The sequence below is a fragment of the Pseudophryne corroboree genome, chromosome 1, assembly GCF_028390025.1.
Source record: "Pseudophryne corroboree isolate aPseCor3 chromosome 1, aPseCor3.hap2, whole genome shotgun sequence".
Taxonomy (NCBI): domain Eukaryota; kingdom Metazoa; phylum Chordata; class Amphibia; order Anura; family Myobatrachidae; genus Pseudophryne; species Pseudophryne corroboree.
Window position 1 is genome coordinate 569,132,369 of NC_086444.1, and position 23,843 is coordinate 569,156,211.

Genomic DNA, 23,843 nt, shown 5'->3' on the forward strand with positions numbered 1-23,843 from the left:
AGCATTTGTCGGAATGGATCCGACAAGGGATATTCAAAGCCCATCTCAAATCGACTTTAAAAAGCAGTCGAATTGAGATGAGGGGGGGGGGGGGAAGCATCCACCCGGCTCCAGCAAGCAAGCCCTTACTTGCTGGAGCAGAGTGGACAGTGCTGTGAGCGGCGGCTATTACACATCCTCCTGCAGCGCTGTGCTGTAGCGCGGCTCTCCCCCATCTGCCCGCGGCTCTCCCCCCTCTCCTCCTTTCAGGTCCCCCATCTCAGTTCCGACCTGAAAAAGTCGAAAACTGCCATCTTTTCGACAAGACGGCAGTTTCGACCCTAATTGAATATACCCCATATGGTCTAAACAAATTCTAAAAACATTTTATTTATAGGGGCAAGTAATAATTTTAGCTTGTTACATGAAGTTTCAGAGAAAAGCAGACACGGGGCCTAATTCTGAGTTGATCTCAGCAGCAAAGTTGTTAGCAGTTGGGCAAAACCATGTGCACTGCAGGGGAGGCAGATATAAAATCCGCAGAGAGAGTTAGATTTGGGTGCGGTGTGTTCAAACTGAAATCTAAATTGCAGTGTAAAAATAAAGCAGCCAGTATTTACCCTGCACAGAAATAAAATAACCCACCCAAATCTACCTCTCTCTGCACGTTATATCTGCCCCCCCTGCAGTGCACATGGTTTTGCCCAACTGCTAACAAATTTGCTGCTGCAATCAACTCTGAATTAGTCCCAAGCTCGTGGGAGTGTGTCCACTCTGCAATACCTCACACCTTGGTGAATGGACGAGTTTGGAGTGGAGATATCGGAAGCACTCAATTACTACAGAGTGACAAAAGTTAACTTACGTGTAATGAGAGAACAGGGACAGAAGAGGGAGGCAATAAGAAAGGATATAATCTGGATAAATCAGGGACAGGGAATGCTAGTGGATAGTGCATTGGTAGTAATCAAGTGGTCAAAGAAAAAGGTAAAAAAATGAGGCACAGCAGAAAAGTACTACAATTTTAACATTTCATTACAACAGTTATCTAGTACCAGAGTACAATAAAAAATAATAGGAAATACTGTGTGCCAATCTTCGATCAATCTGTATGCCAATGAAGCACTTTATAGTGTCCAGTGTTCTCCCCACGCTCTATTTTTCAAGCGGTTCGCCTGGGAAAATTACTCTGCCACCCGGCACGGTTACATAGCCTAAAGTCGCACTGCACTGTGATGCTGACGCACAATATTTTTTACTCGTGATTGGCTACCCCACTCATGCCCTGACGTCAGACGCGTCACCTGACCGTCCTCGCTCTCACGCAGGTCCCCGGCTGTCGCGGGTAACCCCCTCGGCTCACGCCCTGTTTCATGATGAGACTAATGCATCTCCTGAAGCCACACATCCTGCAGGGTGCAGCAGCTGTAGCGAGCTGCAGATGGAGGTTGCCCTGCAATCGCTTTCCCTGGTTTCACGTAAGCTCTCGCGCAGGAAGGTCAGCTCCTCGTCCACAGCCATGAAATCGCTCCTGAGCAAGTCTGTGCCCTGTCTGCCAGCCCTACGCGATAATGGAGAAGAGCCCCCCACTCCTTGAGCTGCAAAGCTTGCACTTCATCCAGTGCTACGGGTTCCTGGAGAACGTTTGAAAGGGTGCTGCTGCTAGGGCAGCTGAGATCGGGGTGAACCACGTCAAGGTGGCAGAAATCAGCAACAAGCTAGTGCAGGCTCAGCAGAAAAGGGACCTGGGCACTGTCCTGCAGGTGAAGGATAGACTGAGGTACTACCTCACACCCCAGTATAAAGTCCTCTTCAGCCATATTAGTAAGCTGGAAGCGCCTGGTGGACCTCAGAGCTGACATGGTGTTAAGTCTAGGCTGGCATATGTCCCCCACCTTAGGGTAAGATGCCTTGCGTGTGCTCAGTTGTGTATTGCATGGATCATTGCCAATGCCACCAGGTTACTTATATGTATGTATCCTTATAGAAGCATCTACTACTGTGCGGTGGTGTATAAGGGGCCATACTGTGTGCGCATAATTTGCAATAAGGGACCATACTGTATGGACATAATGTGAATTGGTACTATTGTGTGGCCATGCCCCCTCCATGTGAGGCCACACCCTTTTTGCACGAAGGCCCCTACACAGCTGCTATTTGAGGTAAAATTTTCTGGGGAGAACACTGGTGCCATGTCTGGGCCATCTAAAACACTGCCAAGCACATTACAGTCTCTGCAAAGTAATATATTAGCCCTGAGGTTCTTAATCGTGGTTCTCAATGCACCCCAACGGTCCAGGTTTTAAGTTTACCCATGCCTGGCCACAGGTAACTTAGCGCCTATTCAGCATGAGTTGTAGTTTTCGCAAAACTACAACTCCTTTCTCTAGCATGCGGAGGGCTGACCAGCCAAGGCAAGGCCGCCCTGCATGCCGGGTCCAGTGCCACCCCTTCCCCCCTCCTTCCCTGCTGAAATGTGAGCAAAAAGATATATTAAATAACTAGCACAGTACATAACAAAATTAGAGTAGGACCAGTGGTCCATCTATAACTATGATGCCAAAAACATATCCTGTAATTGTATGTCCTTACCTGTCCACAACTAAGCCAACAGCTTGTGTTAGGTCTGGATTGGATACTTGAAGACGCTTCCATAAAGACCATACAAACTCCTTGTCGGCCTGGAAAGGAAAGGAAAAGAAAAAAGCAATTTTATCAAAGTTAGAAGGGTTACAGAGAGAAATTGTACTCAACAATCACGGGAAAGGGGGCGCGGGGGGGGGTTCAGTTGCAGGGAACCTCCTGTCCCGACTTGAATTATGACCACAAGAGCAGTAGTATTAAAAACAATCGTACTAGAGCTGCAACCATAACATGCCATAAAAAGGATAGAATAGAGCTGCTGCACATGCCCAGAGGCAGCAGCTTCTACATCCAAGTCAGCAGTTTTGAGGAGCACAGTGTTAAATGGTCATCAGACCAGAGAGAAGCTGCCAGCAAGAGGAGACATGCACCTTAACATGAGGTGGGAGAATGTGTGTTTAGAAAGCTCATTTCTGTCTCTTACTGGTCATATAATATACAGTATGTATATTTACAGTATTATGGGAAGTTCAACATTATCCTGACCATTTATTTTATTTATAGGAGGTAAAATATGTCTGATACAGAAAGTTAATTTTTTTAGAGTATCGCCCCTACAGCCTATACCAGTGATTCCCAACCTCGGTCTTCAGGGCACACTAACAGTCCAGGTTTTACGGATAGCCTAACTTGAGCCCACGATTTAATTAGTTGCAGTTATTTTTATTTAACCATCTGTGATCAAGCATGGATATCCTTAAAACCTGGATTGTTAGTTTGCTTGAGGAACGAGATAGGGAAACACTAGCCTATATACCAGTGGTTCCCAACCTCGGTCCTCAAGTACCCCCAACAGTTCATGTTATGGATACACCTGATCAACTGCTAGGTGACTTGGAAAACATGAACTGTTGGGGGTACTTGAGGACCGAGGTTGGGAACCACTGCTATAGACTAGTGTTTCTTAAATTTGGACTTCAGGAACCCCTAACAATGCATGTTTTACAGATCTCCTCAGTATCACATTTGAAATAGCACTAACTGTAGATCTTAAAAATATGTCAGCCAGTAATGAATACATCTGTGCATCAACTAGAAAATCTGGAAAACAAACACTGCTAGAGGTGCATAAGGACAAAGTTTGGTAAACACGGCTATAAACAATCTAGAGTTAGTTTTTAATACTGTATTACATACACTGTTCGGTGAATAATGAGACCAATGTGTATATATGTCCAGAACTGATGCCAGGTTCTTCTGCAGCTGCCCCTTACTTGATCCAATGCCCCGCAGAACAGGGACTTGAATCTTATTATGGTGCCCTCATCAAAAAAAAATAAAGCCATTCAGCTCAGGCTGGTTGACCCTACTGCCACATCTAGCAGTTTACTGTGATCACTGGCACTTTCATGCACTGCACTTAGTATGAGCCAGAAAATAGGATTTTAATACCTACCGGTAAATCCTTTTCTCCTAGTCCGTAGAGGATGCTGGGGTCCACTTCAGTACCATGGGGTATAGACGGTTCCGCAGGAGCCATGGGCACTTTAAGACTTTTCAAGGTTGTGAACTGGCTCCTCCCTCTATGCCCTCCTCCAGACCTCAGTTATAGGAACTGTGCCCAGGGAGACGGACATTTCGAGGAAAGGATTTACTTTTATACTAATGGTGAGATTCATACCAGCTCACACCTCAACCATGCCGCACAACATGGCATTCAACATGACACATGCCAACAGCCATGAACCATTTACAGCAACATGCTGAAAACAAATGAAACACAACTTGTGTAACTATAAAGAACAAACTGCAGGTAAAGTACGCACTGGGTGGGGTGACCAGCATCCTCTACGGACTAGGAGAAAAGGATTTACCGGTAGGTATTAAAATCCTATTTTCTCATACGTCCTAGAGGATGCTGGGGTCCACTTCAGTACCATGGGGTTATACCAAAGCTCCAGTACGGGCGGGAGAGTGCGGATGACCCTGCAGTACCGATTGACCGAACTTGAGGTCCTCATCAGCCAAGGTGTAAAACTTATAAAATTTAGCAAATGTTTTTGACCCTGACCAAGTAGCTGCTCGGCAAAGTTGTAAAGCTGAGACGCCCCGGGCAGCCGCCCAGGATGAGCCCACTTTCCTAGTAGAATGGGCCTTCACCGACTTCGGTACTGGCAAGCGGCAGAATGAGCGTGCTGAATTGTCCCTCTGATCCAGCGCGCAATAGTCTGCTTAGAAGCAGGACACCCAATCTTGCTGGGAGCATACAGGACAAACAGAGCCTCTGTTTTCCGTAATCGAGCTGTTCTTGCGACATAAATCTTCAAAGCTCTAACCACATCTAGAGACTGTGACTTAGTGAAAGTGTCAGTAGATACTGGCACCACAATAGGTTGGTTTATGTGGAAGGACGAAACCACCTTTGGAAGAAATTGTTGACGAGTTCTTAACTCTGCCCTATCTTCATGGAAGATCAGGAAAGGGCTCTTGTGAGACAAAGGCCCCCAACTCAGACACCCACCTTGTGGATGCCAATGCCAAAAGCATCACCACTTTCCAAGTGAGAAACTTCAATTCTATCTCCTGCAGAGGTTCAAACCAATCTGATTGAAGGAACTGCAATACCACACTAAGGTCCCATGGTGCCACTGGAGGCACAAATGGAGGCTGGATGTGCAGAACCCCTTTCACGAACGTCTAAACTTCTGGAAAGGAGGCCAATTGTTTTTGAAAGAAAACTGGTAAGATCGAAATCTGGACCTTGATTGACCCCAATCTAAGGCCCGCATCCACACCAGACTGCTGAAAATGGAGAAAACGTACCAACTCAAACTCTTCCGTAGGAGCCTTCTTGGATTCACACCAAGACACATATTTTCTCCAAATACGGTGGTAATGTTTAGACGTTACTCCTTTCCTGGCCTGAATAAGAGTGGGGATGACAATACCCTTTCGGGCTAGGATCCGACGCTCAACAACATGCCGTCAAACGTAGCCGCGGTAAGTCTTGATACACACACGGCCCCTGCTGTAGTAGGTCCTCTCGAGGAGGAAGAGGCCAAGGATCTTCTATGAGCAACTCCTGAAGATCTGAATACCAAGCCCTCCTTGGCCAGTCTGGGGCAATGAAGATTGCTCAAACTCTTGTTCTTATTATTATTTTGAGAACTGTTGGAATCAGTGGAAGTGGAGGGAAAACATATACCGACCGAAACACCCACTGGGTCACCAGTGCATCCACTGCTATTGCTTGAGGGTCTCTCAACCTGGAACAATCTCTCTGAAGCTTCTTGTTTAGAAGAGATGCCATCATGTCTACTTGAGGAACTCCCCAAAGACTTGTCACCTCTGCGAAGACATCTTGGTGGAGGCCCCACTCTCCTGGATGGAGATCGTGTCTGCTGAGGAAGTCTGCTTCCCAGTTGTCCACTCCCGGAATGAAAATTGCTGACAGAGCTCTAACATGTCTTTCTGCCCAGAGGAGAATCCTTGTCACCTCTGCCATTGCCGCTCTGCTTTTCGTTCCGCCTTGCCTGTTTATGAACGCGACTGCTGTTACATTGTCCGACTGGATCTGCACGGGTTCTTGAAGAAGATGTACCGCTTGTAGAAGGCCGTTGTAAATGGGTGTAGTATGGTATGCCGGCGGTCGGGCTCCCGGCGACCAGCATACCGGAGCCCAATCGCCGGCATACCGACAGCGTAGCGAGCGCAAAGGAGCCCCTTGCGGGCTCGCTACGCGCACCACGCTATTTATTCTCCCTCCACGGGGGTCGTGGACCCCCACGAGGGAGACTGTCGGTATGCCGGGTGTCGGGATTCCGGCGCCGGTATTCTGTGCGCCGGGATCCCGACATTCGGCATTCTGAAGACCACCCTTGTAAATGGCTCTCAATTCCAGAACGTTTATGTGAAGGCAGGCTTCCTGACTTGACCATTTTCCTTGGAAGCTTTCCCCCTGTGTGACAGCTCTCCAGCCTCGGAGACTTGCATCCGTGGTTACTAGGACCCAGTCGTGAATCCCAAACCTGCGTCCTTCTAGTAGGTGAGAACTGTGTAGCCACCACAGGAGCGAAATCCTAGCTTTGGGGGACAGGATTATTTTCCGGTGCAAGTGTAGGTGGGATCCGGACCACTTGTCCAACAGGTCCCACTGGAATACTCTGAAATCGGCCAAACTGTATGGCTTTTTAGGCCGCTACCATTTTCCCCAAAACCGAATGCATTGATGGATCGACACGCTTGTTGGTTTCAATATTTGTTTGACCATTTTCTGGATTTCCAGAGCCTTTTCCACTGGAAGAAATACTCTCCGTACTTCTGTGTCCAGAATCATCCCTAAAAAGGACAATCTTGTCGTCGGTTCCAACTGCGACTTTAGAAAATCCATGATCCAACCGTGTTGTTGGAGTATTGCAAAAAAATGGTGAACTGCTCAATCAGATAGTGATGTCACTCAGGTGCTAAAAGGGAGGGGTAATTCTGTGAAGGAAAAAACAATGGTTCCCTAATGCACACTGAGTGAATAATATTCCTACATAATAGTCAGATAATACGGAGATCTTGGTTGCGTATATCTGCAGATATAGGGTTAAGCCCCCAGGCCGATCGACAAGGCCTCTCCGTCACTGGGGGTCCCTAATATTAGGTATGGGTCCGGGGTGCAGGACCCCATAATGTCGGCACAGGTCGGCTACCCCAGGTCAGCACACAGGTGAGAGTTAATAGGGTTAATAAGAAGCACAGAAGTGCTATGTGAGTGGTGTGATTAAAATCATACAAAAATATATACAAAGTGATAGGGAAACTCATAAGTGTTAATAAAGTGTTAGGGTGTGCCGACCTGAAGCAGCCCAGCGATACCGACACAGGGGCCACCACACCCCACACCCACCCCGTAAATAATTCCAAATATGTCTGGGTTGAATTCCCAGTGTAAGGCCACATGGTAATGGCTCCTACAGCATCTGAGAGCCAGCTTACCTGGGGATACCCCTGACTTCCCCCTATGGCAGTCTAGAGTCAGCAATCCCTCCTAATGCTGACCCGTTCATGCCTCTCAATACAATGCAAAAAAATGGTGAACTGCTCAATCAGATAGTGATGTCACTCAGGTGCTAAAAGGGAGGGGTAATTCTGTGAAGGAAAAAACAATGGTTCCCTAATGCACACTGAGTGAATAATATTCCTACATAATAGTCAGATAATACGGAGATCTTGGTTGCGTATATCTGCAGATATAGGGTTAAGCCCCCAGGCCGATCGACAAGGCCTCTCCGTCACTGGGGGTCCCTAATATTAGGTATGGGTCCGGGGTGCAGGACCCCATAATGTCGGCACAGGTCGGCTACCCCAGGTCAGCACACAGGTGAGAGTTAATAGGGTTAATAAGAAGCACAGAAGTGCTATGTGAGTGGTGTGATTAAAATAATACAAAAATATATACAAAGTGATAGGGAAACTCATAAGTGTTAATAAAGTGTTAGGGTGTGCCGACCTGAAGCAGCCCAGCGATACCGACACAGGGGCCACCACACCCCACACCCACCCCGTAAATAATTCCAAATATGTCTGGGTTGAATTCCCAGTGTAAGGCCACATGGTAATGGCTCCTACAGCATCTGAGAGCCAGCTTACCTGGGGATACCCCTGACTTCCCCCTATGGCAGTCTAGAGTCAGCAATCCCTCCTAATGCTGACCCGTTCATGCCTCTCAATACAATGCAAAAAAATGGTGAACTGCTCAATCAGATAGTGATGTCACTCAGGTGCTAAAAGGGAGGGGTAATTCTGTGAAGGAAAAAACAATGGTTCCCTAATGCACACTGAGTGAATAATATTCCTACATAATAGTCAGATAATACGGAGATCTTGGTTGCGTATATCTGCAGATATAGGGTTAAGCCCCCAGGCCGATCGACAAGGCCTCTCCGTCACTGGGGGTCCCTAATATTAGGTATGGGTCCGGGGTGCAGGACCCCATAATGTCGGCACAGGTCGGCTACCCCAGGTCAGCACACAGGTGAGAGTTAATAGGGTTAATAAGAAGCACAGAAGTGCTATGTGAGTGGTGTGATTAAAATAATACAAAAATATATACAAAGTGATAGGGAAACTCATAAGTGTTAATAAAGTGTTAGGGTGTGCCGACCTGAAGCAGCCCAGCGATACCGACACAGGGGCCACCACACCCCACACCCACCCCGTAAATAATTCCAAATATGTCTGGGTTGAATTCCCAGTGTAAGGCCACATGGTAATGGCTCCTACAGCATCTGAGAGCCAGCTTACCTGGGGATACCCCTGACTTCCCCCTATGGCAGTCTAGAGTCAGCAATCCCTCCTAATGCTGACCCGTTCATGCCTCTCAATACAATGCAAAAAAATGGTGAACTGCTCAATCAGATAGTGATGTCACTCAGGTGCTAAAAGGGAGGGGTAATTCTGTGAAGGAAAAAACAATGGTTCCCTAATGCACACTGAGTGAATAATATTCCTACATAATAGTCAGATAATACGGAGATCTTGGTTGCGTATATCTGCAGATATAGGGTTAAGCCCCCAGGCCGATCGACAAGGCCTCTCCGTCACTGGGGGTCCCTAATATTAGGTATGGGTCCGGGGTGCAGGACCCCATAATGTCGGCACAGGTCGGCTACCCCAGGTCAGCACACAGGTGAGAGTTAATAGGGTTAATAAGAAGCACAGAAGTGCTATGTGAGTGGTGTGATTAAAATAATACAAAAATATATACAAAGTGATAGGGAAACTCATAAGTGTTAATAAAGTGTTAGGGTGTGCCGACCTGAAGCAGCCCAGCGATACCGACACAGGGGCCACCACACCCCACACCCACCCCGTAAATAATTCCAAATATGTCTGGGTTGAATTCCCAGTGTAAGGCCACATGGTAATGGCTCCTACAGCATCTGAGAGCCAGCTTACCTGGGGATACCCCTGACTTCCCCCTATGGCAGTCTAGAGTCAGCAATCCCTCCTAATGCTGACCCGTTCATGCCTCTCAATACAATGCAAAAAAATGGTGAACTGCTCAATCAGATAGTGATGTCACTCAGGTGCTAAAAGGGAGGGGTAATTCTGTGAAGGAAAAAACAATGGTTCCCTAATGCACACTGAGTGAATAATATTCCTACATAATAGTCAGATAATACGGAGATCTTGGTTGCGTATATCTGCAGATATAGGGTTAAGCCCCCAGGCCGATCGACAAGGCCTCTCCGTCACTGGGGGTCCCTAATATTAGGTATGGGTCCGGGGTGCAGGACCCCATAATGTCGGCACAGGTCGGCTACCCCAGGTCAGCACACAGGTGAGAGTTAATAGGGTTAATAAGAAGCACAGAAGTGCTATGTGAGTGGTGTGATTAAAATAATACAAAAATATATACAAAGTGATAGGGAAACTCATAAGTGTTAATAAAGTGTTAGGGTGTGCCGACCTGAAGCAGCCCAGCGATACCGACACAGGGGCCACCACACCCCACACCCACCCCGTAAATAATTCCAAATATGTCTGGGTTGAATTCCCAGTGTAAGGCCACATGGTAATGGCTCCTACAGCATCTGAGAGCCAGCTTACCTGGGGATACCCCTGACTTCCCCCTATGGCAGTCTAGAGTCAGCAATCCCTCCTAATGCTGACCCGTTCATGCCTCTCAATACAATGCAAAAAAATGGTGAACTGCTCAATCAGATAGTGATGTCACTCAGGTGCTAAAAGGGAGGGGTAATTCTGTGAAGGAAAAAACAATGGTTCCCTAATGCACACTGAGTGAATAATATTCCTACATAATAGTCAGATAATACGGAGATCTTGGTTGCGTATATCTGCAGATATAGGGTTAAGCCCCCAGGCCGATCGACAAGGCCTCTCCGTCACTGGGGGTCCCTAATATTAGGTATGGGTCCGGGGTGCAGGACCCCATAATGTCGGCACAGGTCGGCTACCCCAGGTCAGCACACAGGTGAGAGTTAATAGGGTTAATAAGAAGCACAGAAGTGCTATGTGAGTGGTGTGATTAAAATAATACAAAAATATATACAAAGTGATAGGGAAACTCATAAGTGTTAATAAAGTGTTAGGGTGTGCCGACCTGAAGCAGCCCAGCGATACCGACACAGGGGCCACCACACCCCACACCCACCCCGTAAATAATTCCAAATATGTCTGGGTTGAATTCCCAGTGTAAGGCCACATGGTAATGGCTCCTACAGCATCTGAGAGCCAGCTTACCTGGGGATACCCCTGACTTCCCCCTATGGCAGTCTAGAGTCAGCAATCCCTCCTAATGCTGACCCGTTCATGCCTCTCAATACAATGCAAAAAAATGGTGAACTGCTCAATCAGATAGTGATGTCACTCAGGTGCTAAAAGGGAGGGGTAATTCTGTGAAGGAAAAAACAATGGTTCCCTAATGCACACTGAGTGAATAATATTCCTACATAATAGTCAGATAATACGGAGATCTTGGTTGCGTATATCTGCAGATATAGGGTTAAGCCCCCAGGCCGATCGACAAGGCCTCTCCGTCACTGGGGGTCCCTAATATTAGGTATGGGTCCGGGGTGCAGGACCCCATAATGTCGGCACAGGTCGGCTACCCCAGGTCAGCACACAGGTGAGAGTTAATAGGGTTAATAAGAAGCACAGAAGTGCTATGTGAGTGGTGTGATTAAAATAATACAAAAATATATACAAAGTGATAGGGAAACTCATAAGTGTTAATAAAGTGTTAGGGTGTGCCGACCTGAAGCAGCCCAGCGATACCGACACAGGGGCCACCACACCCCACACCCACCCCGTAAATAATTCCAAATATGTCTGGGTTGAATTCCCAGTGTAAGGCCACATGGTAATGGCTCCTACAGCATCTGAGAGCCAGCTTACCTGGGGATACCCCTGACTTCCCCCTATGGCAGTCTAGAGTCAGCAATCCCTCCTAATGCTGACCCGTTCATGCCTCTCAATACAATGCAAAAAAATGGTGAACTGCTCAATCAGATAGTGATGTCACTCAGGTGCTAAAAGGGAGGGGTAATTCTGTGAAGGAAAAAACAATGGTTCCCTAATGCACACTGAGTGAATAATATTCCTACATAATAGTCAGATAATACGGAGATCTTGGTTGCGTATATCTGCAGATATAGGGTTAAGCCCCCAGGCCGATCGACAAGGCCTCTCCGTCACTGGGGGTCCCTAATATTAGGTATGGGTCCGGGGTGCAGGACCCCATAATGTCGGCACAGGTCGGCTACCCCAGGTCAGCACACAGGTGAGAGTTAATAGGGTTAATAAGAAGCACAGAAGTGCTATGTGAGTGGTGTGATTAAAATAATACAAAAATATATACAAAGTGATAGGGAAACTCATAAGTGTTAATAAAGTGTTAGGGTGTGCCGACCTGAAGCAGCCCAGCGATACCGACACAGGGGCCACCACACCCCACACCCACCCCGTAAATAATTCCAAATATGTCTGGGTTGAATTCCCAGTGTAAGGCCACATGGTAATGGCTCCTACAGCATCTGAGAGCCAGCTTACCTGGGGATACCCCTGACTTCCCCCTATGGCAGTCTAGAGTCAGCAATCCCTCCTAATGCTGACCCGTTCATGCCTCTCAATACAATGCAAAAAAATGGTGAACTGCTCAATCAGATAGTGATGTCACTCAGGTGCTAAAAGGGAGGGGTAATTCTGTGAAGGAAAAAACAATGGTTCCCTAATGCACACTGAGTGAATAATATTCCTACATAATAGTCAGATAATACGGAGATCTTGGTTGCGTATATCTGCAGATATAGGGTTAAGCCCCCAGGCCGATCGACAAGGCCTCTCCGTCACTGGGGGTCCCTAATATTAGGTATGGGTCCGGGGTGCAGGACCCCATAATGTCGGCACAGGTCGGCTACCCCAGGTCAGCACACAGGTGAGAGTTAATAGGGTTAATAAGAAGCACAGAAGTGCTATGTGAGTGGTGTGATTAAAATAATACAAAAATATATACAAAGTGATAGGGAAACTCATAAGTGTTAATAAAGTGTTAGGGTGTGCCGACCTGAAGCAGCCCAGCGATACCGACACAGGGGCCACCACACCCCACACCCACCCCGTAAATAATTCCAAATATGTCTGGGTTGAATTCCCAGTGTAAGGCCACATGGTAATGGCTCCTACAGCATCTGAGAGCCAGCTTACCTGGGGATACCCCTGACTTCCCCCTATGGCAGTCTAGAGTCAGCAATCCCTCCTAATGCTGACCCGTTCATGCCTCTCAATACAATGCAAAAAAATGGTGAACTGCTCAATCAGATAGTGATGTCACTCAGGTGCTAAAAGGGAGGGGTAATTCTGTGAAGGAAAAAACAATGGTTCCCTAATGCACACTGAGTGAATAATATTCCTACATAATAGTCAGATAATACGGAGATCTTGGTTGCGTATATCTGCAGATATAGGGTTAAGCCCCCAGGCCGATCGACAAGGCCTCTCCGTCACTGGGGGTCCCTAATATTAGGTATGGGTCCGGGGTGCAGGACCCCATAATGTCGGCACAGGTCGGCTACCCCAGGTCAGCACACAGGTGAGAGTTAATAGGGTTAATAAGAAGCACAGAAGTGCTATGTGAGTGGTGTGATTAAAATAATACAAAAATATATACAAAGTGATAGGGAAACTCATAAGTGTTAATAAAGTGTTAGGGTGTGCCGACCTGAAGCAGCCCAGCGATACCGACACAGGGGCCACCACACCCCACACCCACCCCGTAAATAATTCCAAATATGTCTGGGTTGAATTCCCAGTGTAAGGCCACATGGTAATGGCTCCTACAGCATCTGAGAGCCAGCTTACCTGGGGATACCCCTGACTTCCCCCTATGGCAGTCTAGAGTCAGCAATCCCTCCTAATGCTGACCCGTTCATGCCTCTCAATACAATGCAAAAAAATGGTGAACTGCTCAATCAGATAGTGATGTCACTCAGGTGCTAAAAGGGAGGGGTAATTCTGTGAAGGAAAAAACAATGGTTCCCTAATGCACACTGAGTGAATAATATTCCTACATAATAGTCAGATAATACGGAGATCTTGGTTGCGTATATCTGCAGATATAGGGTTAAGCCCCCAGGCCGATCGACAAGGCCTCTCCGTCACTGGGGGTCCCTAATATTAGGTATGGGTCCGGGGTGCAGGACCCCATAATGTCGGCACAGGTCGGCTACCCCAGGTCAGCACACAGGTGAGAGTTAATAGGGTTAATAAGAAGCACAGAAGTGCTATGTGAGTGGTGTGATTAAAATAATACAAAAATATATACAAAGTGATAGGGAAACTCATAAGTGTTAATAAAGTGTTAGGGTGTGCCGACCTGAAGCAGCCCAGCGATACCGACACAGGGGCCACCACACCCCACACCCACCCCGTAAATAATTCCAAATATGTCTGGGTTGAATTCCCAGTGTAAGGCCACATGGTAATGGCTCCTACAGCATCTGAGAGCCAGCTTACCTGGGGATACCCCTGACTTCCCCCTATGGCAGTCTAGAGTCAGCAATCCCTCCTAATGCTGACCCGTTCATGCCTCTCAATACAATGCAAAAAAATGGTGAACTGCTCAATCAGATAGTGATGTCACTCAGGTGCTAAAAGGGAGGGGTAATTCTGTGAAGGAAAAAACAATGGTTCCCTAATGCACACTGAGTGAATAATATTCCTACATAATAGTCAGATAATACGGAGATCTTGGTTGCGTATATCTGCAGATATAGGGTTAAGCCCCCAGGCCGATCGACAAGGCCTCTCCGTCACTGGGGGTCCCTAATATTAGGTATGGGTCCGGGGTGCAGGACCCCATAATGTCGGCACAGGTCGGCTACCCCAGGTCAGCACACAGGTGAGAGTTAATAGGGTTAATAAGAAGCACAGAAGTGCTATGTGAGTGGTGTGATTAAAATAATACAAAAATATATACAAAGTGATAGGGAAACTCATAAGTGTTAATAAAGTGTTAGGGTGTGCCGACCTGAAGCAGCCCAGCGATACCGACACAGGGGCCACCACACCCCACACCCACCCCGTAAATAATTCCAAATATGTCTGGGTTGAATTCCCAGTGTAAGGCCACATGGTAATGGCTCCTACAGCATCTGAGAGCCAGCTTACCTGGGGATACCCCTGACTTCCCCCTATGGCAGTCTAGAGTCAGCAATCCCTCCTAATGCTGACCCGTTCATGCCTCTCAATACAATGCAAAAAAATGGTGAACTGCTCAATCAGATAGTGATGTCACTCAGGTGCTAAAAGGGAGGGGTAATTCTGTGAAGGAAAAAACAATGGTTCCCTAATGCACACTGAGTGAATAATATTCCTACATAATAGTCAGATAATACGGAGATCTTGGTTGCGTATATCTGCAGATATAGGGTTAAGCCCCCAGGCCGATCGACAAGGCCTCTCCGTCACTGGGGGTCCCTAATATTAGGTATGGGTCCGGGGTGCAGGACCCCATAATGTCGGCACAGGTCGGCTACCCCAGGTCAGCACACAGGTGAGAGTTAATAGGGTTAATAAGAAGCACAGAAGTGCTATGTGAGTGTAATTATTTACGGGGTGGGTGTGGGGTGTGGTGGCCCCTGTGTCGGTATCGCTGGGCTGCTTCAGGTCGGCACACCCTAACACTTTATTAACACTTATGAGTTTCCCTATCACTTTGTATATATTTTTGTATTATTTTAATCACACCACTCACATAGCACTTCTGTGCTTCTTATTAACCCTATTAACTCTCACCTGTGTGCTGACCTGGGGTAGCCGACCTGTGCCGACATTATGGGGTCCTGCACCCCGGACCCATACCTAATATTAGGGACCCCCAGTGACGGAGAGGCCTTGTCGATCGGCCTGGGGGCTTAACCCTATATCTGCAGATATACGCAACCAAGATCTCCGTATTATCTGACTATTATGTAGGAATATTATTCACTCAGTGTGCATTAGGGAACCATTGTTTTTTCCTTGTTGGAGTATTGACAGGGAGAGTGCGATGTTCTGCGCCAACTGTTCCCTGCATCTCGCTTTTATCAGGAGATCGTCCAGATCCTTTTTAACGAAGGACGACCATCATCTCCGCCGTCATCTTGGTGAATACCCTCGGTGCCGTGTAGTCCGAACGGCAACGTCTGAAACTGGTAATGGCAATCCTGTACTGCGAATCTTGGATAAGCTTGGTGAGGAGGATAAATGGGAACATGCAAGTAACCATCTTTTATGTCTACTGACACCATGAAGTCCCCCTCTTCCAGACTGGAAATCACTACCCTCAGGGGTTCCATCTTGAACTTGAACCTTTTCAGGTAGAGATTCAGATTTTTCAGGTTTAATATTGGTCTGACCGAGCCGTCCGACTTCGGAACTACGAAGAGGCTTGAATAAAAAAACCTTCTCCTTACTGTGCCAAGGGTACCAGGACAATGACCTGATCCTGACATAATTTTTGAATTGCCGTTGTTACTGCCTCTCTTCCCGGAAGAGAAGCTGGCAAGGTCAATTTGAAAAATCGGACGTCTTGAAACTCTAGTTTGTACCCATGGGACACCATTTGTAACACCCATTGGTCCAAGCCAGATTGAATCCAGATTTGGCTGAAAAGTTTCAGACGTGCTCCCACCCGAGCGTACTCCCGCAAGGGAGCCCCAGCGTTATGCTGCAGATTTGGCAGAAGCAGGGGTGGACTTCTGCTCCTGCGATCCGGGAGACACTGCGGAATTCTTTCCTTGTCCCCTTCCCCTACCTGCAAAAAAGGGGAGACCTTTGGCCTTTTTGTATTTGTTGGGCCGAAAGGACTGTATGTGAGAGTGATGTGTCTTTTTTGCAGGTGTAGGAGCATAAGGCAAGAATGTCGACTTATCTGCGGTAGCCCGTCACCAAACAAGGTCTCACCTTTATACGGGAGAGCCTCCATATTTCTTTTGGAATCTGCATCAGCATTCCACTGGCGAATCCACAACTCCCTCCGAGCCGATACTGCCATGGTAGCGGTTCTTGATCCCAAGAAACCAATATATTTCATGGTTTCTAGTACGTATGCAGCAGCGTCTTTGATATGACCTAGCGTTAGGAGTATCTTGTCTCCATCTATTGTGTCAATGTCTAATGACAAGTTTTCTGACCACTTTTCAATAGCACTACTCACCCACTCACAGACAATGGTAGGCCTGAGTAGTGTCCCATTGGCCACATCAATAGATCACCTCACTCACTTGGGCCTGTCGGCTCCTTAAGTGAAGCCATTCCAGGCGCAGGGAGAAACACCTTTTCTCTTTTATGACAGGGCCCTGTCTAAAATACGGGGTGACTCCCACCTTTTTTGGAAAAAGGTAAGCTGCCTGAATTCCTTTTGGGAATCTGAAATTTCTTTTCAGGTTAAATCAGACCTGAGGTGGAGGGAAAAATAAGAATTTACTTACCGATAATTCTATTTCTCGTAGTCCGTAGTGGATGCTGGGGACTCCGTCAGGACCATGGGGAATAGCGGCTCCGCAGGAAACAGGGCACAAAAGTAAAAGCTTTAGGATCAGGTGGTGTGCACTGGCTCCTCCCCCTATGACCCTCCTCCAAGCCTCAGTTAGGATACTGTGCCCGGACGAGCGTACACAATAAGGAAGGATTTTGAATCCCGGGTAAGACTCATACCAGCCACACCAATCACACTGTACAACCTGTGATCTGAACCCAGTTAACAGCATGATAACAGCGGAGCCTCTGAAAAGATGGCTCACAACAATAATAACCCGATTTTTGTAACAATAACTATGTACAAGTATTGCAGACAATCCGCACTTGGGATGGGCGCCCAGCATCCACTACGGACTACGAGAAATAGAATTATCGGTAAGTAAATTCTTATTTTCTCTGACGTCCTAAGTGGATGCTGGGGACTCCGTCAGGACCATGGGGATTATACCAAAGCTCCCAAACGGGCGGGAGAGTGCGGATGACTCTGCAGCACCGAATGAGAGAACTCCAGGTCCTCCTCAGCCAGGGTGTGCCCCTGACCAAGTAGCAGCTCGGCAAAGTTGTAAAGCCGAGACCCCTCGGGCAGCCGCCCAAGATGAGCCCACCTTCCTTGTGGAATGGGCATTTACATATTTTGGCTGTGGCAGGCCTGCCACAGAATGTGCAAGCTGAATTGTACTACACATCCAACTAGCAATCGTCTGCTTAGAAGCAAGAGCACCCAGTTTTTTGGGTGCCTACAGGATAACAGCAAGTCAGTTTTCCTGACTCCAGCCGTCCTGGAAACCTATATTTTCAGGGCCCTGACAACATCTAGCAACTTGGAGTCCTCCAAGTCCCTAGTAGCCGCAGGTACCACAATAAGCTGGTGCAGGTGAAACGCTGACACCACCTTAGGGAGAAACTGGGGACGAGTCCGCAGCTCTGCCCTGTCCGAATGGACAATCAGATATGGGCTTTGTGAGACAAAGCCGCCAATTCTGACACTCGCCTGGCCGAGGCCAGGGCCAACAGCATGGTCACTTTCCATGCGAGATATTTCAAATCCACAGATTTGAGCGGTTTAAACCAATGTAATTTGAGGAATCCCAGAACTACGTTGAGATCCCACAGTGCCACTGGAGGCACAAAAGGGGGTTGTATATGCAGTACTCCCTTGACAAACTTCTGGACTTCAGGAACTGAAGCCAATTTTTTCTGGAAGAAAATTGACAGGGCCGAAATTTGAACCTTAATGGACCCCAATTTGAGGCCCATAGACACTCCTGTTTGCAGGAAATGCAGGAATCGACGAGTTGAAATTTCTTCGTGGGGCCTTCCTGGCCTCACACCACGCAACATATTTTCGCCACATGTGGTGATAATGTTGTGCGGTCACCTCCTTCCTGGCTTTGACCAGGGTAGGAATGACCTCTTCCGGAATGCCTTTTTCCCTTAGGATCCGGCGTTCCACCGCCATGCCGTCAAACGCAGCCGCGGTAAGTCTTGGAACAGACATGGTACTTGCTGAAGCAAGTCCCTTCTTAGCGGCAGAGGCCATGAGTCCTCTGTGAGCATTTCTTGAAGTTCCGGGTAACAAGTCCTTCTTGGCCAATCCGGAGCCACGAGTATCGTTCTTACTCCTCTACGTCTTATAATTCTCAGTACCTTGGGTATGAGAAGCAGAGGAGGGAACACATACACCGACTGGTACACCCACGGTGTTACCAGAACGTCCACAGCTATTGCCTGAGGGTCTCTTGACCTGGCGCAATACCTGTCCAGTTTTTTGTTCAGGCGGGACGCCATCATGTCCACCTTTGGTCTTTCCCAACGGTTCACAATCATGTGGAAGACTTCCCGATGAAGTCCCCACTCTCCCGGGTGGAGGTCGTGCCTGCTGAGGAAGTCTGCTTCCCAGTTGTCCACTCCCGGAATGAACACTGCTGACAGTGTTATCACATGATTTTCCGCCCAGCGAAGAATCCTTGCAGTTTCTGCCATTGCCCTCCTGCTTCTTGTGCCGCCCTGTCTGTTTACGTGGGCGACTGCCGTGATGTTGTCCCACTGGATCAATACCGGCTGACCTTGAAGCAGAGGTCTTGCTAAGCTTAGAGCATTGTAAATTGCCCTTAGCTCCAGTATATTTATGTGGAGAGAAGTCTCCAGACTATATCACACTCCCTGGAAATTTTTTCCCTGTGTGACTGCTCCCCAGCCTCTCAGGCTAGCATCCGTGGTCACCAGGACCCAGTCCTGAATGCCGAATCTGCGGCCCTTTAATAGATGAGCACTCTGCAGCCACCGCAGAAGAAACACCCTTGTCCTTGGAGACAGGGTTATCCGCTGATGCATCTGAAGATGCGATCCGGACCATTTTTCCAGCAGATCCCACTGAAAAGTTCTTGCGTGAAATCTGCCGAATGGAATCGCTTCGTAAGAAGCCACCATTTTTCCCAGGACCCTTGTGCAATGATGCACTGACACTTTTCCTGGTTTTAGGAGGTTCCTGACTAGCTCGGATAACTCCCTGGCTTTCTTCTCCGGGAGAAACACCCTTTTCTGGACTGTGTCCAGAATCATCCCTAGGAACAGCAGACGTTTCGTCGGAAACAGCTGCGATTTTGGAATATTTAGAATCCACCCGTGCTGTCGTAGAACTACTTGAGATAGTGCTACTCCGACCTCCAACTGTTCTCTGGACCTTGCCCTTATCAGGAGATCGTCCATTTTCTTTGAAGAAGAATCATCATTTCGGCCATTACCTTGGTAAAGACCCGGGCTGCCGTGGACAATCCAAACGGCAGCGTCTGAAACTGATAGTGACAGTTCTGTACCACGAACCTGAGGTACCCTTGGTGAGAAGGGCAAATTTGGACATGGAGGTAAGCATCCCTGATGTCCAGGGACACCATATAGTCCCCTTCTTCCTGGTTCGCTATCACTGCTCTGAGTGACTCCATCTTGATTTGAACCTTTGTATGTAAGTGTTCAAATATTTCAGATTTAGAATAGGTCTCACCGAGCCGTCTGGCTTCAGTACCACAATATAGTGTGGAATAATACCCCTTTCCTTGTTGTAGGAGGGGTACTTTGATTATCACCTGCTGGGAATACAGCTTGTGAATTGTTTCCAATACTGCCTCCCTGTCGGAGGGAGACGTTGGTAAAGCAGACTTCAGGAACCTGCGAGGGGGAGACGTCTCGAATTTCCAATCTGTACCCCTGGGATACTACTTGTAGGCTCCAGGGGTCCACTTGCGAGTGAGCCCACTGCGTGCTGAAACTCTTGAGACGACCCCCCACCGCACCTGAGTCCGCTTGTACGGCCCCAGCGTCATGCTGAGGACTTGGTAGAAGCGGTGGAGGGCTTCTGTTCCTGGGAATGGGCAGCATGCTGCAGTCTTCTTTCCTTTCCTCTATCCCTGGGCAGATATGACTGGCCTTTTGCCCGCTTGCCCTTATGGGGACGAAAGGACTGAGGCTGAAAAGACGGTGTCTTTTTCTGCTGAGATGTGACTTGGGGTAAAAAAGGTGGATTTTCCAGCTGTTGCCGTGGCCACCAGGTCCGATGCACCGACCCCAAATAACTCCTCCCCTTTATACGGCAATACTTCCATGTGCCGTTTGGAATCTGCATCACCTGACCACTGTCGTGTCCATAAACATCTTCTGGCAGATATGGACATCGCACTTACTCTTGATGCCAGAGTGCAAATATCCCTCTGTGCATCTCGCATATATAGAAATGCATCCTTTAAATGCTCTATAGTCAATAAAATACTGTCCCTGTCAAGGGTATCAATATTTTCAGTCAGGGAATCCGACCAAGCCACCCCAGCGCTGCACATCCAGGCTGAGGCGATCGCTGGTCGCAGTATAACACCAGTATGTGTGTATATACTTTTTAGGATATTTTCCAGCCTCCTATCAGCTGGCTCCTTGAGGGCGGCCGTATCTGGAGACGGTAACGCCACTTGTGATAAGCGTGTGAGCGCCTTATCCACCCTAAGGGGTGTTTCCCAACGCGCCCTAACTTCTGGCGGGAAAAGGTATACCGCCAATAATTTTCTATCGGGGGAAACCCACGCATCATCACACACTTCATTTAATTTATCTGATTCAGGAAAAACTACAGGTAGTTTTTTCACACCCCACATAATACCCTTTTTTGTGGTACTTGTAGTATCAGAAATATGTAACACCTCCTTCATTGCCCTTAACATGTAACGTGTGGCCCTAAAGGAAAATACGTTTGTTTCTTCACCGTCGACACTGGAGTCAGTGTCCGTGTCTGTGTCTGTGTCGACCGACTGAGGTAAATGGGCGTTTTAAAGCCCCTGACGGTGTTTGAGACGCCTGGACAGGTACTAATTTGTTTGCCGGCCGTCTCATGTCGTCAACCGACCTTGCAGCGTGTTGACATTATCACGTAATTCCCTAAATAAGCCATCCATTCCGGTGTCGACTCCCTAGAGAGTGACATCACTATTACAGGCAATTGCTCCGCCTCCTCACCAACATCGTCCTCATACATGTCGACACACACGTACCTACACACAGCACACACATAGGGAATGCTCTGATAGAGGACAGGACCCCACTAGCCCTTTGGGGAGACAGAGGGAGAGTTTGCCAGCACACACCAAAACGCTATAATTATACAGGGACAACCTTTATATAAGTGTTTTCCCTTATAGCATCTTAATATATAATCATATCGCCAAATAAGTGCCCCCCCTCTCTGTTTTAACCCTGTTTCTGTAGTGCAGTGCAGGGGAGAGCCTGGGAGCCTTCCCACCAGCAGTTCTGTGAGGGAAAATGGCGCTGTGTGCTGAGGAGAATAGGCCCCGCCCCCTTTTCGGCGGGCTTCTTCTCCCGTTTTTCTGACAACCTGGCAGGGGTTAAATACATCCATATAGCCCCAGAGGCTATATGTGATGTATTTTTAGCCAGTATAGGTACTTTCATTGCTGCCCAGGGCGCCCCCCCCCAGCGCCCTGCACCCTCAGTGACCGTTGGTGTGAAGTGTGCTGAGAGCAATGGCGCACAGCTGCAGTGCTGTGCGCTACCTCATGAAGACTGAGAAGTCTTCAGCCGCCGATTTCTGGACCTCTTCTCTCTTCAGCATCTGCAAGGGGGTCGGCGGCGCGGCTCCGGTGACCCATCCAGGCTGTACCTGTGATCGTCCCTCTGGAGCTAGTGTCCAGTAGCCTAAGAAGCCAATCCATCCTGCACGCAGGTGAGTTCACTTCTTCTCCCCTAAGTCCCTCGTTGCAGTGAGCCTGTTGCCAGCAGGACTCACTGAAAATAAAAAACCTAATAAAACTTTTACTCTAAGCAGCTCTTTAGGAGAGCCACCTAGATTGCACCCTTCTCGGCCGGGCACAAAAACCTAACTGAGGCTTGGAGGAGGGTCATAGGGGGTGGAGCCAGTGCACACCACCTGATCCTAAAGCTTTTACTTTTGTGCCCTGTCTCCTGCGGAGCCGCTATTCCCCATGGTCCTGACGGAGTCCCCAGCATCCACTTAGGACGTCAGAGAAATTACATTACTTCTTTACTGAAGTAAACCCTCTCCTTGTGGTAAAAGAGGGGGTTTCGTAACTTCTAACACCTCCTTTATAGCTAAAACATGTTTTGAATGCTTTTTTGCTAACTTAGGACCTATTCCCCTGGAATCACTAGCGTCGACACAGGAATCAGAGTCCGTGTCGGTATCAGTTTGTACTACTTGTGCAAATTTGTATGTGACCCTGTGGATGAAAGGCAGAACTATTAAAAATCACATCTTCAACAGATTATTTTCATTTTCTGTATGAGATTCAGTCCAACCTCTTACTGATATGATTCACACGATCATGTAACCTTTCACCCAGCCAGGCTCTTGGTGTCATATTACACCTCTGTGTCCCTAACATGTCTCCACAGAGTTCCCTGCCACAGACATGTCACACACGTGCACAACCACACCACAGACACTCCGGGACGTATAGGGTACAGACCCACAGTAAAATCTGTCAGAGGGACACAGATAGGATTTGCCAGCTCACAACCCAGCGCCAGTAACACAATGTCTATGAACACAAAATGTCCACTGCCATTCAGCGCTTTTATAATGTTAATCACACAATTATATAGCACCAAGGGAGTAATTCCGAGTTGATCGCAGCAGAAAACTTTTAAGCAGTTGGGCAAAACCATGTGCACTGCAGGTGTGGCAGATATAACATTTGCAGAGAGAGTTAGATTTGGGTGGGTTATATTGTTTCTGTGCAGAATAAATACTGGCTGCTTTATTTTTACACTGCAATTTAGATTTCAGTTTGAACACACCCCACCCAAATCTAACTCTCTCTGCACATGTTATATCTGTCCCCCCTGCACTGCACATGGTTTTGCCCAACAGCTAACAAGTTTTCTGCTTTCGCTCAACTTGGAATTAGGCCCCAAATTCACTGTGCCTCCCCCCCCCCCTCCCTGTTTTGCACCATGATACTTGTTCAGTAGTGGAGGAGGACCAGCTTTGTCTCTGCAACCTGGGGAGAGAGAGAAAATGGCGCTGAGCAGTGTGCTGGCTGACTGAGGAGGAAGCTCCACTCTTCAATGGTGTGTTTCTCCTCAGCTTTTATGAGGTAATTTTTTATACTGGCGGGGGTAGGACTGTGCCTCAGCAACTTATGCCCCTTATTTATGCCAGTTTCCATAGGTTTCATGCTGCCCAGGGCGCCCCCCAGCGCCCTGCACCCTGCAGTGCCTGTGTATGTGTGGGC

General features: G+C 47.9%; 1 long non-coding RNA gene across 1 annotated transcript in view; it reads right to left on the reverse strand.

Annotated features, from left to right (window-relative positions):
- Positions 1–2,566: 2,566 nt before the first annotated feature.
- Positions 2,567–23,843, reverse strand: part of LOC134920961 (uncharacterized) — a 116,907-nt gene continuing 95,630 nt past the window's right edge. Inside the window, exon 3 of the long non-coding RNA XR_010177470.1 lies at positions 2,567–2,660. This is a non-coding gene — a long non-coding RNA (uncharacterized LOC134920961). The remainder of the gene's footprint in view (positions 2,661–23,843) is intronic.